Consider the following 14,502-nt stretch of genomic DNA (forward strand, 5'->3'; position numbering starts at 1 on the left):
ACACCGATCAATAGGAGACATGAATGTTATCTGTGTGTGTAGACGTGAACCTGGTCTGAGATCAGACGAGTGATCAGTAGATGATTGACCAGAGACACTTTAGTGGCTCCAAAGTCCCATCAGCCAATCAGCTCCTCTGATTCATTAATTACATCGTCCATCGAGGTGACTGATCAGAGATCAGATGAAGACGACAAATAAAACCCTCAATGTTTACAGTATTAATATCTGCTCAAGAACAAACAACTCATCAATCAGAGGTGATATTTATGATATTTATATTTATGATATTTATATTTATGATATTTATGATATTTATATCTATGATATTTATATCTATGATATTTATGATATTTATATTTATGATATTTATGATATTTATGATATTTATGATATTTATGATATTTATATTTATGATATTTATATTTATGATATTTATGATATTTATGATATTTATGATATTTATATCTATGATATTTATGATATTTATATTTATATTTATGATCAGAAACCAGCCGACTTCGTCTCTGAGGCCGATCAATGAGACCCGTCAGTACATAATCAGTTGTAAATTAATTGTAATATTAAATATTCAATGTTGTTGAGAAGAGTTTACAGACAGACATCAGGACGAACTAACCCGTAGGCACAGGGTTCAGTGCCTTGCTCAAGGACACATCAACATGGACTAGTGGACCCGGGGATCGAACCGCCGACCCTCTGATTGAAGGACGACCCTGATTCTACCACTGAGCCACAGTCGCCCCAGGTCATGGTTACCCACAATGCATCTGCCTGTCAATAAGTACAAACTGTCCACTCAGACAGAGAGACAGACAGACAGAGAGACAGAGAGAGAGACAGACAGAGAGACAGAGAGACAGACTCACTGACCTGAGGTCAGAATGACATGAACGTCTCACTTTAACACGCAACTGAGGATCTGCTGCTCTTCTGTTAATCTGATTTATTAATAATTCATCTTCATCTGCAGCTCCTTTAAATCAACATTGAAGACGTTTCTGTTTGCTTCCTTTAATTGAACCACATTCAAGGATATTAATACATTTCTGCATGTCACTGCTGTATTTATTTCTTACACAGCTTTTTGCTGTTTTAATGAATGTTTTTAATGTTTCTTAATTGTTTTTAAATCTCATTTTCTTCTGTTTGATGTTTTGATGTTTTGATGCTTGAATGAATCATCTTGCTGTTGAAATTCAAATAAACTTTTCTTGCCTTCATCAAACAATCGTCAGCTGCAGCCTACAAATAAACACTAAATCATGTTTTTATGTTTATGTTCTGGTTTCCTGTTTCAAAATAAAAGCACCTGTCTCCTCTCACAATGAAACCAGATCTCCCAGGTTCTGGTCCAGCGGTAAGGAGACCTGGTTCCCAGTAGGTGGTTCTGTCTGCACATGAATATAAAACTACTTTGTGATGCGTTCAGACACAGTACAGACTGTAGGTCACTTCATGTTCCTTTTCTAATTCTATAAATCATTTAGTGACGTAATAAACACTTCTTCTTCTTCTGTGAGGAAACGAGTTCTTCATGAACACGTTGAGAAACGTTTGTTAATATTAAACTATAGTGAAGACGTCAAAGTTCAAATGTGACGGATCGATTTTATTATGAATCATTTAGTTTCATTCAAGAGAAAGAAGAGGAGGAAGAGGAGGAACAAACTGTCTCTGTGGACAACAACCTGTCACAACAAACTGTCTCTGTGGACAACAACCTGTCACAACAAACTGTCTCTGAGGACAGACAGGACAAAACATTTTTCGACACAGACTCAGTTATTCAGTGACATTTCCTGCAACCTCAAACGCAACTTCTCCACTGAAAAGACATCTGAATCAATGAGACAATAAGAGACAATAGGAGACAATAAGAGACAATAAGAGACAATAGGAGACAATAAGAGACAATAGGAGACAATAAGAGACAATAAGTGACAATATGAGACAATAAGAGACAATAGGAGACAATAAGAGACAATAAGAGACAATATGAGACAATAAGAGACAATAAGAGACAATAGGAGACAATAGGAGACAATAAGAGACAATAAGAGACAATATGAGACAATAAGAGACAATAGGAGACAATAAGAGACAATAAGTGACAATATGAGACAATAAGAGACAATAGGAGACAATAAGAGACAATATGAGACAATAAGAGACAATAAGAGACAATAGGAGACAATAGGAGACAATAAGAGACAATATGAGACAATAAGAGACAATATGAGACAATAAGAGACAATAAGAGACAATAGGAGACAATAGGAGACAATAGGAGACAATAAGAGACAATAGGAGACAATAGGAGACAATAGGAGACAATAAGAGACAATAGGAGACAATAGGAGACAATAGGAGACAATAGGAGACAATAGGAGACCTCCATTCTTCATTTCACTCTTTTTTTTGCTTAAAAACTTCTTAATGACGCAGTATTCTAAGCTTTAATAAAAAAAAAAATTAAATAGTTGATTTATTTCTGTATATTTTGGGGGTTTTAGACATTTGAACGTTTCACCTTGAGATTCAGAAAACGGACATTTTTCACTCATTTCTCACTATTTTATAAACTATTTCTCCAGAATATGAATTACTTCTATAATGCTTTTTGCAGCTTTTTAATAAAGACCTAAATCATTTCTGTGATTCTGAACATTTGATGTAAAATAACTCTTTAGTTTCAGGTTGAAACCATATTTCCTCTCAACATGTCACGTTCTTAAACATCTTTACATGTTGTACTCACGGCGGGAACTCATGCTGGAGGATCAGCGGGTCAAACTCTCATCACAAGCCCGGCTCAAGCGTCACAAGCGGCGGACACGGCAGAGAGGAGTTACTGGAGAGAGAAGCGGATCAGCAGCGACTGAAGCCTCAGAGACTCACTCACCGGAGGGTTACCGTGCTGCGTTCAGGGCCGCTCGGAAATATAAGAATCAAAACGCTAAGTGAAATATTAAGGTGGGTTCAGCTGCAGTGGGATTCTTAACCTTCTCCTTTAAGTCTAACTTTATTCATTAAAACCTGTTGAAAATAAAACTTTATTGATGTGGATGGTGGTTGACATTGAAGAGGATTCATTTGACCTAAAAAAAACTAAAATATTGATTCTTTATTGATCTTCAGAAACGTTTTCTTTGTACTTTTACTTCACACTGCAGCTGCCTTCACAAAGTACACAAAGTACACACTGTTACATGAAGTATCCGTTCAATCATGACAAACTACTTCCTCAGAACATGGCACCTTGAACTTTCACCCTCTTGCTCATATATCTGCTGCTGCAAAGGATTGTGGGTAAGAATAGCCATAAAAGCCTGCTGGTATTGTTTTATGACATAGTAAATCTAAATATTGACTAAATATTTTGGTAGTTTGTGTACTTGAACGCACCGTGTGTGGTTCAGGTACAGAGGGTTTTATTTACTCACTATTTCAATGAACGCGATGGATGAATGAAGCTGCAGCATTCTGGTGATTAAGTTAATAATCAACACCAGTTTATTAAATGCATCAGAATGCAGAAGAAATGAACGAGTGATTGTTGTGAGTTTGATTGACAGCAGGTCTGCACTCAGACGTAGCTGCTGCCTCCAGGAAATAGCCAGAGCCTATATCATGACTGTTAATACATGTTTTGCATTTTGATTTAATCACTTTTATCGTGTTATTTCTGCAGCTGCTACGAGACAACAGACATCTGGATTCTTGTTTATTCACCTTGAAAGTGATGATTACAATAAAGCTTCTTTCCGTCTGACTTTAGGAGGTTTTTTCAGCTCTGTTCGGTGTGATGGACTCACGACACCCGGTGGACACTTATTTATGTGTAACAGGTATAAAATAAAGACGTAACCAGCGTTACATTTTACCGGTTTATTTATCCGTTTTTTCCAGCAGGTTCGTTAACATCGAACGTGACTCACCAGAAGAAAGACAAGAAAAGCTGCTCTGGTTTTCCTGCGTTTAAAAAATGGCAAATAATACACTAATTTTGGCGGGAAAATGTTTTACTTCCACTGGATTCTTAAATATCAAAAACAAAGTACTTTCAGTAGTTTCTGAGCAGAGAGAAAAATGAGACGATTGAAATGTTGAGGTACTTGTACTTTACTGCAGTATTTCCATTCTCTGCTACTTTATACTTCAACTCTCTCAGAGGTACATATTGTACTTTTCACTGCATTTAACACGGCTTTAATTACTTTTAACAGATTCCAGTAATTAAATGAAATAACATAAAATGATGATGTATTATTATAGATCAAATACCAGCTGCATATAAAGTCCTTAATGTATCAACAATACAATATTTATTATTCTGAATAATCAGTCATTTTTACTCTTGGTACTTTAAGTATATTTTGATGTTGATACTTTTGTACTTTTACTGCAGTGAGATTTTAAATGCATGATTTTACATGTAACAGAGTAATTGTACTTCTTCCACCGCTGGTTTCAAGAAGAAGTGCAGCAGCTTCAATGACCTCAGTCCTCTGGCTCCAGTATCGTCTGCACACGGACCCCTGAGCTCCAACAGGAAACACAAGTCCCTCCTGGGTCCAGGTCTGGATCGAGTCCCTGACTTTCTATTTCAATATCAAACTACTTCCTGTCTCTTGTCTACGAATCATTTCCCCGAGCAGAAAAAAAAATCTGTCACTTTTCATTCAACAAGGACATTATTACGGTGTGTGTGCGTGTGTGTGTGTGTGTGTGTGTGTGTGTGTGTGTGTGTGTGTGTGTGTGTGTGTGTGTGTGTGTGTGTGTGTGTGAACATTCCTGTAGCTGGGAGTCATCGGTCAGTCAGCTGGTAAACACACACACCTCACAAAAGAGCTGACACAATACTCATTAACTCTACTTTTAACACAGACACACACACACACAGTTGATCATTTACTGACTGATGTTGGTCCTTTTCCGCTTAATTTAAATACACAGATATTTAATCACATGATTACAGACAGGCTGTTTTCCAACATGGCCGCCCGTCTGTCTCCGAGCTTATCATGTCCATTAATGACAGAGGACATGTGGAGGTCTTTCTGTGTCAGTCTTTACATCACACCCATCTTCTTTCTACACCGATACAAACATACAGTCAGTCTACACAGATACAAACATACAGTCAGTCTACACCGATACAAACATACAGTCAGTCCACATTAATACAAACATACAGTCAGTCTACATTAATACAAACATACAGTCAGTCTACACAGATACAAACATACAGTCAGTCTACACTGATACAAACATACAGTCAGTCTACACCGATACAAACATACAGTCAGTCTACATTAATACAAACATACAGTCAGTCTACATTAATACAAACATACAGTCAGTCTACACAGATACAAACATACAGTCAGTCTACACTGATACAAACATACAGTCAGTCTACACCGATACAAACATACAGTCAGTCTACATTAATACAAACATACAGTCAGTCTACATTAATACAAACATACAGTCAGTCTACACAGATACAAACATACAGTCAGTCTACACTGATACAAACATACAGTCAGTCTACACTAATACAAACATACAGTCAGTCTACACTGATACAAACATACAGTCAGTCTACACTGATACAAACATACAGTCAGTCTACACTGATACATACATACAGTCAGTCTACACTAATACAAACATACAGTCAGTCTACACTGATACAAACATACAGTCAGTCTACACAGATACAAACATACAGTCAGTCTACACAGATACAAACATACAGTGAGTCTACACTAATACAAACATACAGTCAGTCTAAACTAATACAAACATACAGTCAGTCTACACTGATACAAACATACAGTCAGTCTACACTGATACAAACATACAGTCAGTCTACACTAATACAAACATACAGTCAGTCTACACAGATACAAACATACAGTGAGTCTACACTGATACAAACATACAGTCAGTCTACACAGATACAAACATACAGTGAGTCTACACTGATACAAACATACAGTCAGTCTACACTGATACAAACATACAGTCAGTCTACACTGATACAAACATACAGTCAGTCTACACAGATACAAACATACAGTGAGTCTACACAGATACAAACATACAGTCAGTCTACACTGATACAAACATACAGTCAGTCTACACAGATACAAACATACAGTCAGTCTACACAGATACAAACATACAGTCAGTCTACACTGATACAAACATACAGTCAGTCTACACTAATACAAACATACAGTCAGTCTACACAGATACAAACATACAGTGAGTCTACACAGATACAAACATACAGTCAGTCTACACAGATACAAACATACAGTCAGTCTACACAGATACAAACATACAGTCAGTCTACACAGATACAAACATACAGTGAGTCTACACAGATACAAACATACAGTCAGTCTACACAGATACAAACATACAGTCAGTCTACACAGATACAAACATACAGTCAGTCTACACTGATACAAAGAAACTTGTATATAAATAATGTAATAAAAATGTTAATAATATAAATATATCATATAATGTTCAACACTTTCGGAAATTTGTTTACTATGTTGTGTGTTGTAAAAAACGGGTATGAGTAATAAACTTTGGCTCCATCCTTTCAATCGATAGAAGATCTTCTGTGTTATAGTTTCAATAATCACTCCTCAGTAAAAACCTTTGAGCTGTCAAAGTGTTGACATGAAAGTTGTGCCGCTGAGTCAGCAGATATATAAAAAGAGAGAGAGTTTCATGCGGTCAGTGGGTCAAAGAAAGAGAAGTTTATACAGTTATTCTGCTGCTGTCACTGGTTTCACATGAGACAGAAACGCAACTCAACGCTCTGAGAAGACAAATCATTAAACTGCAAATTCTTCTTCTTTTAAACTGTCCTGAAGAAACTGATTTACTTTTCACTACACAGTCCGACACATATCGAGTTTTTATTCATTATTTATCTCAAGTATCCCTCAAAACTCAATCTCTTAAATTTGTTCTGTTAAAGTTTAAAACGTTACACCTTAATAATGAATGAATACAATCAAGAACCAGAGTGGTTATCGTCCTGAAACAGGAAGTCGCGTCTGACTGTGTCGATTACATCATAATTACTTCCACCCAGCATGCACTGGGCTTCATCACGGCGTGACTTCCCAGTAAGAGGCACATCAGTAAATCAAGATTTGGATGTGATCGGGTATTGATTACCTGGAATCAACCCTAACTGTATAAATCTGTCAACACACACACACACACACACGCACACACTGGAAACATAGTAGATACTTTAATGTACTGAGCAGGATGTCAGACTGCTGGTTTAAAGGAACAGTGCTATATCTTTTGTTCTTCTTCAGGTATTTCAGATCATTTTCATCACTGAGTGGCCAGTTTAGCTTAGCTTAGCACAAATAATAAGTTAATGCTGTTTGTTCTTCAGTTTGCAAAAACGCACACTAACACATACAGTCCACATAACAGGTGGAGACACCAGGATCACTTGGTGAATACAAATTATGATTCATGGAATTAAAAAATGGAACACTGGAGTCAAAATCATCATTTTGACTCATTTCAGTCTGTCAACACGTCACTGTGAGTTGAGCTACCTGAACACACACACACACACACACACACACACACACACACACACACTCCTGTACCGCTATCTTTGTGAGGACTCTCATTTACATAATGCATTCCTTAGCTCCTTACAATGACCTTAACCATCACGACTACATGAACCTCACTCTAACCTGAACTTTAAAACAAAGTCTTAATCCTCAAACAGGCCTTTGAAGAAGCCACTCTGTGTTTAGGTCCTCACTCTGTAGCAAGTAAAGGAAATTCACGCACGCACACACACACACACTTACACACACACACTTGCTTCAAGCACTTTTGAGGTCATTGACTTACATTCATTCTGAAGAGATCCATCTTAAACTTAAACTCCTAACCCGATAATGTAACGTTGTGGGGACCGTGTGTTTGCCCCCAATCTGAGGATGAGTCCCCACAACGTCTCCAAGTCCTCTCAAACCTGTTTGTTTCTGGGCTCGTCTCATTTAGCGCCTGTATGAACACTGTTCACTTGTAAAGTCAAACGTCATAATATTTATTATGAAAGTTACAGTTTGTCAGTTAATGAGTTCATGCTGTTACATATACTGAATGTGCAAATAATAAAAACTTAATTAACTTATTAACTTATCACTAAATTAAGAAAGTGTCCCCATAGCATCAGTAATTACACACACACATACACACACACACACAGAAACAGAGATTAAACAAGCAGCTCTTACCTTTTTTTGTTTTTCTAAAATAAAAAAAATAATCCAGGACTTTTCCTCAAGACTGTGACATCTCTACCACAGTGTGTGCGTGTGTGTGTGTGTGTGTGTGTGTGTGTGTGTGTGTGTGTGTGTGTGTGTGTGTGTGTGTGTGTGTGTGTGTGTGTGCACGTGTGTTTCAGTGAGCCGGTTGCCGGTTGTTTGAGCTCCACAGTGAGTCGCAGCCTTGGTGTTTTTATCTGTGTTCTATTATTGTTCTGTTGCTTCTACAGAGGGTTGTACAGAGTTCTACTGGGTTCTACTGTCCTCAGGTCAGCTCTCTTCTATTGACTTGCTCTTGAATGTCGGCTGCAGGTTCCTTCCTACTCTGCTCCACTTGATGTTCTGTTTGTCAGGTTCTACTGGGTTCTACTGTCCCTCAGTCATCTGGGTTCTGCTCCCTGTGGTTCTACTCGTCTCTACTCGCTCCTCGTCGAGCTCTGAGAGTTCTGCTCCTTATTTCCTGTTTGTTTTATTTTCTAGCTGCAGCAGGAAATTGTCATCTTTTCCTCTTCCTCCCCCCCCAACCAATGACCCCCAGCACAGACACAAACAGACACACACACACACACACACACCACACACACACACACACCACACCCTGGCCTTAATGATTGGTCGGGTTGCCGCTACAGCAGCAGCGCCCCCTGGTGGAGATTTAAGGTTTGCTGATATTATTATTTATGTATCCAGAATGCACTCTGCATATTAATGAGCCATGATGTCACTCTGCATAGATAGATGGATGGATGGATGGATGGATGGATGGATGGATGGATGGATGGATGGATGGATGGATGGATGGATGGATGGATGGATGGATGGATGGATGGATAGATAGATAGATAGATAGATAGATAGATAGATAGATAGATAGATAGATAGATAGATAGATAGATAGATAGATAGATGTATACTTTATTCATCCCCAGGGGGAAATTTAATTATCCATGACGTGACTCTGCATAACAATTATTCATGTGTTTCTAGCAGACAGTAGAGGGCAGCGTTACACCTCACAGAGAAACCTCTGGTTTCAGTTTTAAACAAGTTTGTTTAAGTTATTTTGAGTTCCCATTTAAATTTAAAGTGTCTGTCGTGTCTCAGGGTTGAGATTTCCTTCCATCAAAATATGATGATAGATTTTGGGGTCAGCAGTCAGCCTCCCCTCATATACAATCTGCAGCTCCGCTCAACAGATTTATTGTTTATTGGACATAAAACAATAACAATAATATGAACAAAATGCATTTGTTTTTGCTAAAAGTTTAATTTAAAAGTAATCATTTCCTCTTCCGTTAACCATAACTATACATTTTTACATAAATCTCTGCGAAAATATATATTGTTTTATAATTGTTCATGTATTTGTTTAATATTGAACAATTTGGAGCTTCCAACTGGATTGCGTCAGTGTTTGTGAGATGGTTTGAGTTCAGACATCATGTGAAAGCTTTATTACAATGTAACACACCAGACACCAGATTGTGTTATACATTTGAATATGATTGATGCAAATACTTCACTATTCTGATGTCCGTTTGTTGGTTGTGATGGTAAATGTGGGATTCAGATATTCTACTTTTTTCGTGCTAAATAAAGATTATTAATAAAGGTGCAAATTACATTTAGTCAACACTTTGTTTTGCTTGTTTGTTAATCTGTTAAAATGTATCCAGAATCAGAAAAATCATCACAAGATGTTATCATGTCACAAGAAGTCCAAAGATCAACCAAAGCTCACAGGATCATAAACAAACAACACAATAAACTTTTGGAACAATTATTTTATTATAAGTATAAAAGCTTTAAAATGGAATGCCTTTAATCAAAATGAAATACATGTGTTGCAGCACTTTGCCTGTTGTTTACTACCGAAGCCTTAAAGACGAACGATGAATCATACTTCACTTTTCACTCTCAGAATTTTACAATCAAGACGATTCAGAATTCAACAAATGATCAGTAACGTAAAATCAACTAAACATAGCCAAACAAAATAATTCAGTAAATCAACCGTATACAGTATACATGATATTTGTAAGAGTCCTCCTCTGTAGCAGCAGCTTCACCAACAAAACAACAAACTGAACACAAAAAAAAAAAGAATGAAATAGTGGCAAAAAGTTTTAACTTATTCAGAAGTATTAATGTTATCATTGACAAACTGTGTCTGAGTCTAAATGCAGAAACAAACAAGCAGTGACGACAATGCTAGCCTGGTTTAGCGTGTTAGCATGCTAATATCATAAGCATTAAAGATAGAGACGCGTTAACTCATCACCACGAACACACACACACACAAACACACACACACTGTAGTTTAATTTAACTCAATCCTAAACACACCTTCCTGTTGACACAAACACTCACTAGAGCCACAAATGTGGATTAATCCACCGCAGAAAATAGTCCCTAATAAAGACGCTATTTCCTCCTGTTTGTTTGATAAAAACTATCACTACTACTACTTCACTGCGGTCGAGGACTCGATGAGATCCCCTCGACAGACATGGACTCCACAAAAGATTACTCCTTATTTATGTGGCAGCAGACTGTACCTGGAGAGAGAGAAAGAAAGAGGATAATGCAGGATTATTGTGCCAACTTTCATGTAAGGTCAATTTTATATAAACAGCCCAAAGCCTCAAAAATCTTTACAATCCGTAGAGAAACTTCCCCAGTCGATTAGCATTATCTAATGGTAAAATAAATGTTTTATTTCTACTTGTCTAAAAGAAGACGTGTTATAAAAGAAAAATAGAACAAGATCTCAAACTTGACAAGTGCATGAAACATTCAGTTTCTGCCTCTATTGTCTCCCCTTAAAGGGTCAAAGGTTATGTGTCTGAGCAGAAACGTTTTTCTCTTAAAATCTTAATTTGTAAAGGTACACACACTGTCATCACATCATAACTATAAATTGCAGATTAAACATTTTTTAGCAGCGAACATGAAAAATGTGTGCTGAAGAACATCAAGTGGACGTGAGGAGCTACACACTGATGAATTAACTTTACCCGCTGGAACATGGACGCTGTCCTCTGCAGTACTTCCGGATGATGATGACGAAGATGATGAACAGAATACCCACAATAACCAGAACACCTGCTGGAATACTGGTTACAGGAGCCGAGGCACCTGGTTAAAATGAACAATATGAATTAACACTATAGAATGAATGTGATACAAATAGAAGTAAACATGACAAAAAGTAAACATAATAACCTGAGACAGTTATACACGTAAAGATAATGCAGAAAACACATGTGTGATCTCACCTGGATCCACAGCAGGGTGACGCGTTGTAGCAACTTGATTCAAATGAAAAATATTGATTTGTGAATTATTTATCAGATAATAATAAAATAATAATAACAATAATAATATACATAGAGATGAGACAGTTATACAAGTAAAGATAAAGCAGAAAGAAGATTGATTAATTGATTTTTGATTCATTTTGTTAGAATGTTCACATGTATGCAGATGATGCAGGAATATATCTTCATTGCTCCACATTAATTGCCTGTATTGTACAATTTTACTCTAGATCTCTGTTGTTTCATTTCTTTTCGCATTTTATTGTCTGTTCAGCTGCTTCGTGTGTTTCCTCCTGTTGTGATTTTACATCTAGCTTGTTTTAGCGTTGCTTTCAGCCCGATCTCATGGAAAGGCATAAAAAAGTCGTGACATTTCCAAAATGTCCGCATGCTAATATTATACATTAAGCTTTTCGCATGTCATTTATCTGCCTATACCGCTAACGTTGTGTAAAGTCTCTTCGGGTATCATTGAACACCACATCCTTACCAATAAATTGTTGCAGTCAGGCAACAAAACAAAATACGTGCGTAGAAGACGTAACAAAAGTACAGAAAACATCTCACAAACATTACAAACATAACTTGAAAAAAGCTTTTGACCGATCGTGCGGCGGTGGACGACAGACTGCAGACAGAGCCGACTGAAACAGGTTTCACATTTGTTGACATTTGTCTTGATAAAGTATTGGCTTTTTACACACAAACGTTTTATTGCGCTAACAATAACGAGTGTAATCCTCGATGTTCATCAATGTGTTTTGTCCCTGAAAATAATCAATTTATGAACTCCATGAACGTCACAATGTGTTCTGTATTCCACTTTGTGTATGTTTGTGTTAACTCAATGAGGTCCGCTATAGCTGTAACAGTAAAATACAGTTTTATGATAATACAAAGACATGTATCATCACTGGTTACAGGAGGTGAGGTACTTGGTTTAAACATCTTAATTAACACTATAGACTAAATGTGATACAAATACAAGTAAATACAACACAAAATAAACATAATAACCTGTCCTCTATGTTAATCACTGCTGTAAAGACAATGAGACAGTTAAAGGAAACACAGATGTATTATCACCTAAACCCACAGTAGGTTGACTGATTGTGTTTGCTGGATTCAAATCAGAAATATTGAATTGTGAATTACACATAACAACATAACATAACTAACAATCATGAATAAGATAATGTAAAGCTACCTGTGCTCTGCCCACGACCGCTGTTTGCAAAGTCTAAAGAAAGATGACAGAAAAAATAATTACATTTTTGTCACTGAATGTTATGCATCAGCTGTAGTTACTTTACAAACAGATATTTGCATTTATATTCATACAAAATATATGAAGTTTATAAAATCAGACTTCCCAACAGTTTATACAAGAGCTGAAACCAGTGATCCATTCATCAATTCATCGATTGATGTAACAATGTTAATAATGTTAATGTATTAATATTAATGTTAATAATTCTAATGCATGAGTAATAATGTTAATGTTAATTTAGTATTAATGTTAATATTTAAGTAATAATGTTAATTTATTAGTAACAATGTTAATATTGATAATGTATTAATAAATATATTGAATAATGTGTTGTGTTACCTTTAACATCTCCACAGAGGCTTTCACACTCCTCCACAGTCCTGAATATGTTCCCATTGGACCCACTGCCTTTGAAATGAAATCCCTCACAGCTCCAACTCGACACGTTGTAGAAGAAGAAGTTGGGAATGCGGCTTTCCTTTGAGGCAGGTGGGTTAGTATTGAAGCGCATTAGAGGTCTTACACCATACTCCACAGGCCGATAACAACGATCTGGAGGGACAAAGATGGAGGGAATAAATTCATGCTATTTAGCAGACAGGAAGGTCTTCGGTTTCCTTAAAAATCCCAAAAATGTATATTAAAGAGGTCTCTTACACGTTTCATTGCAGAGCTTCACAGCCCTCCTGGCTATGGAACGTGTTCTTGTTGTATCAAAGTTAAACAAGAACACCCTGATCCTAGATGGCCACCAGCTGTGACCAAGGCACTGAGTTAGCACTGGCTCGATTCAAGTTGCTTCTAGTTCACTTATCTTATATTTGAGGCCAATCTCAGAATGAAGTCTATGAATCTCTCCCCCGGGTGTGTGCACTCCGGCGTCGTGGATGTTTCCAGGGTGCTGAACTGACCCCGATGTACGTCGACCTTTTGTTCTTTGAATCATTGACGGCCAGCGCGTCCGCAGGTTAATCTGCCCTGATCAGCCTCTCTGTGACTCATTTTAAGTTGCAGATAGTCATCTATATCCCCCCCCCCCTTCTGGAGCACCATAGATTCCCATCTGAATTCAATGCAAAGTTTTTACCAAATATACAAAAAATCTGCAAAAGAAAGCTAAAATTAAGCCAGTGCAGAAGAAGTGCTTTAAAGAGCTCCAGTCAGACATCAAACGATGGAGAAACAGTCGGAGAACATGATGCAAATATCCCTTTTGTTTAAGTTGTATTTATTAATGTAAGTGACGGGTAGATTCTCCTCATTGGGAGTTTTCGTCTGATGCTACTCTTAGTATCTTCAGTAGGTGATTTTCCATCCACCTGGTGTCATGTGTATTTTCAACAGACCTTAACTTTCCTCACATTAATACATGAAACAAACAGAAATATCACCATCATGGTTTCTGTATTTTTCTGACACCAAGCCTCCAGGAAGAGCACTGATTTCACACAGAGCCATGAGGCCGATACAGATATTTACACAGAGATTTAAATTGGTAAAGAGACATCTGTAACTCAGCGGTCCTCAATTGTCTTTGAGGTAAATC

The 14,502-nt window shown here is 37.1% G+C and overlaps 1 protein-coding gene and 1 long non-coding RNA gene across 3 annotated transcripts in view; both read right to left on the reverse strand.

Moving 5' to 3' along the window:
• Positions 1–8,810, reverse strand: part of exoc3l2b (exocyst complex component 3-like 2b) — a 57,846-nt gene extending 49,036 nt beyond the window's left edge. The window contains exon 1 of one of the 2 annotated variants that reach the window (XM_076082767.1): positions 8,337–8,810. The gene's annotated coding sequence lies outside the window, so the exon portion shown is untranslated. Of the gene's footprint in view, positions 1–2,782; positions 2,901–8,336 lie in introns of those variants that run through there. The other variant, XM_076082766.1, reaches the window with a different exon arrangement.
• A 1,322-nt stretch (positions 8,811–10,132) lies between these two features.
• On the reverse strand, positions 10,133–11,474 carry LOC142939554 (uncharacterized). The gene is made up of 2 exons (XR_012950111.1): positions 11,384–11,474; positions 10,133–10,924 (listed from the first exon to the last, which is right to left on the reverse strand). It is a non-coding gene; the product is annotated as an uncharacterized LOC142939554 (long non-coding RNA).
• Between the last annotated feature and the right edge of the window lie 3,028 nt (positions 11,475–14,502).

The sequence above is a fragment of the Anarhichas minor genome, unplaced genomic scaffold (assembly GCF_050575085.1).
Source record: "Anarhichas minor isolate MPS153535 unplaced genomic scaffold, ASM5057508v1 ptg000102l, whole genome shotgun sequence".
Classification (NCBI taxonomy): Eukaryota; Metazoa; Chordata; class Actinopteri; order Perciformes; family Anarhichadidae; genus Anarhichas; species Anarhichas minor.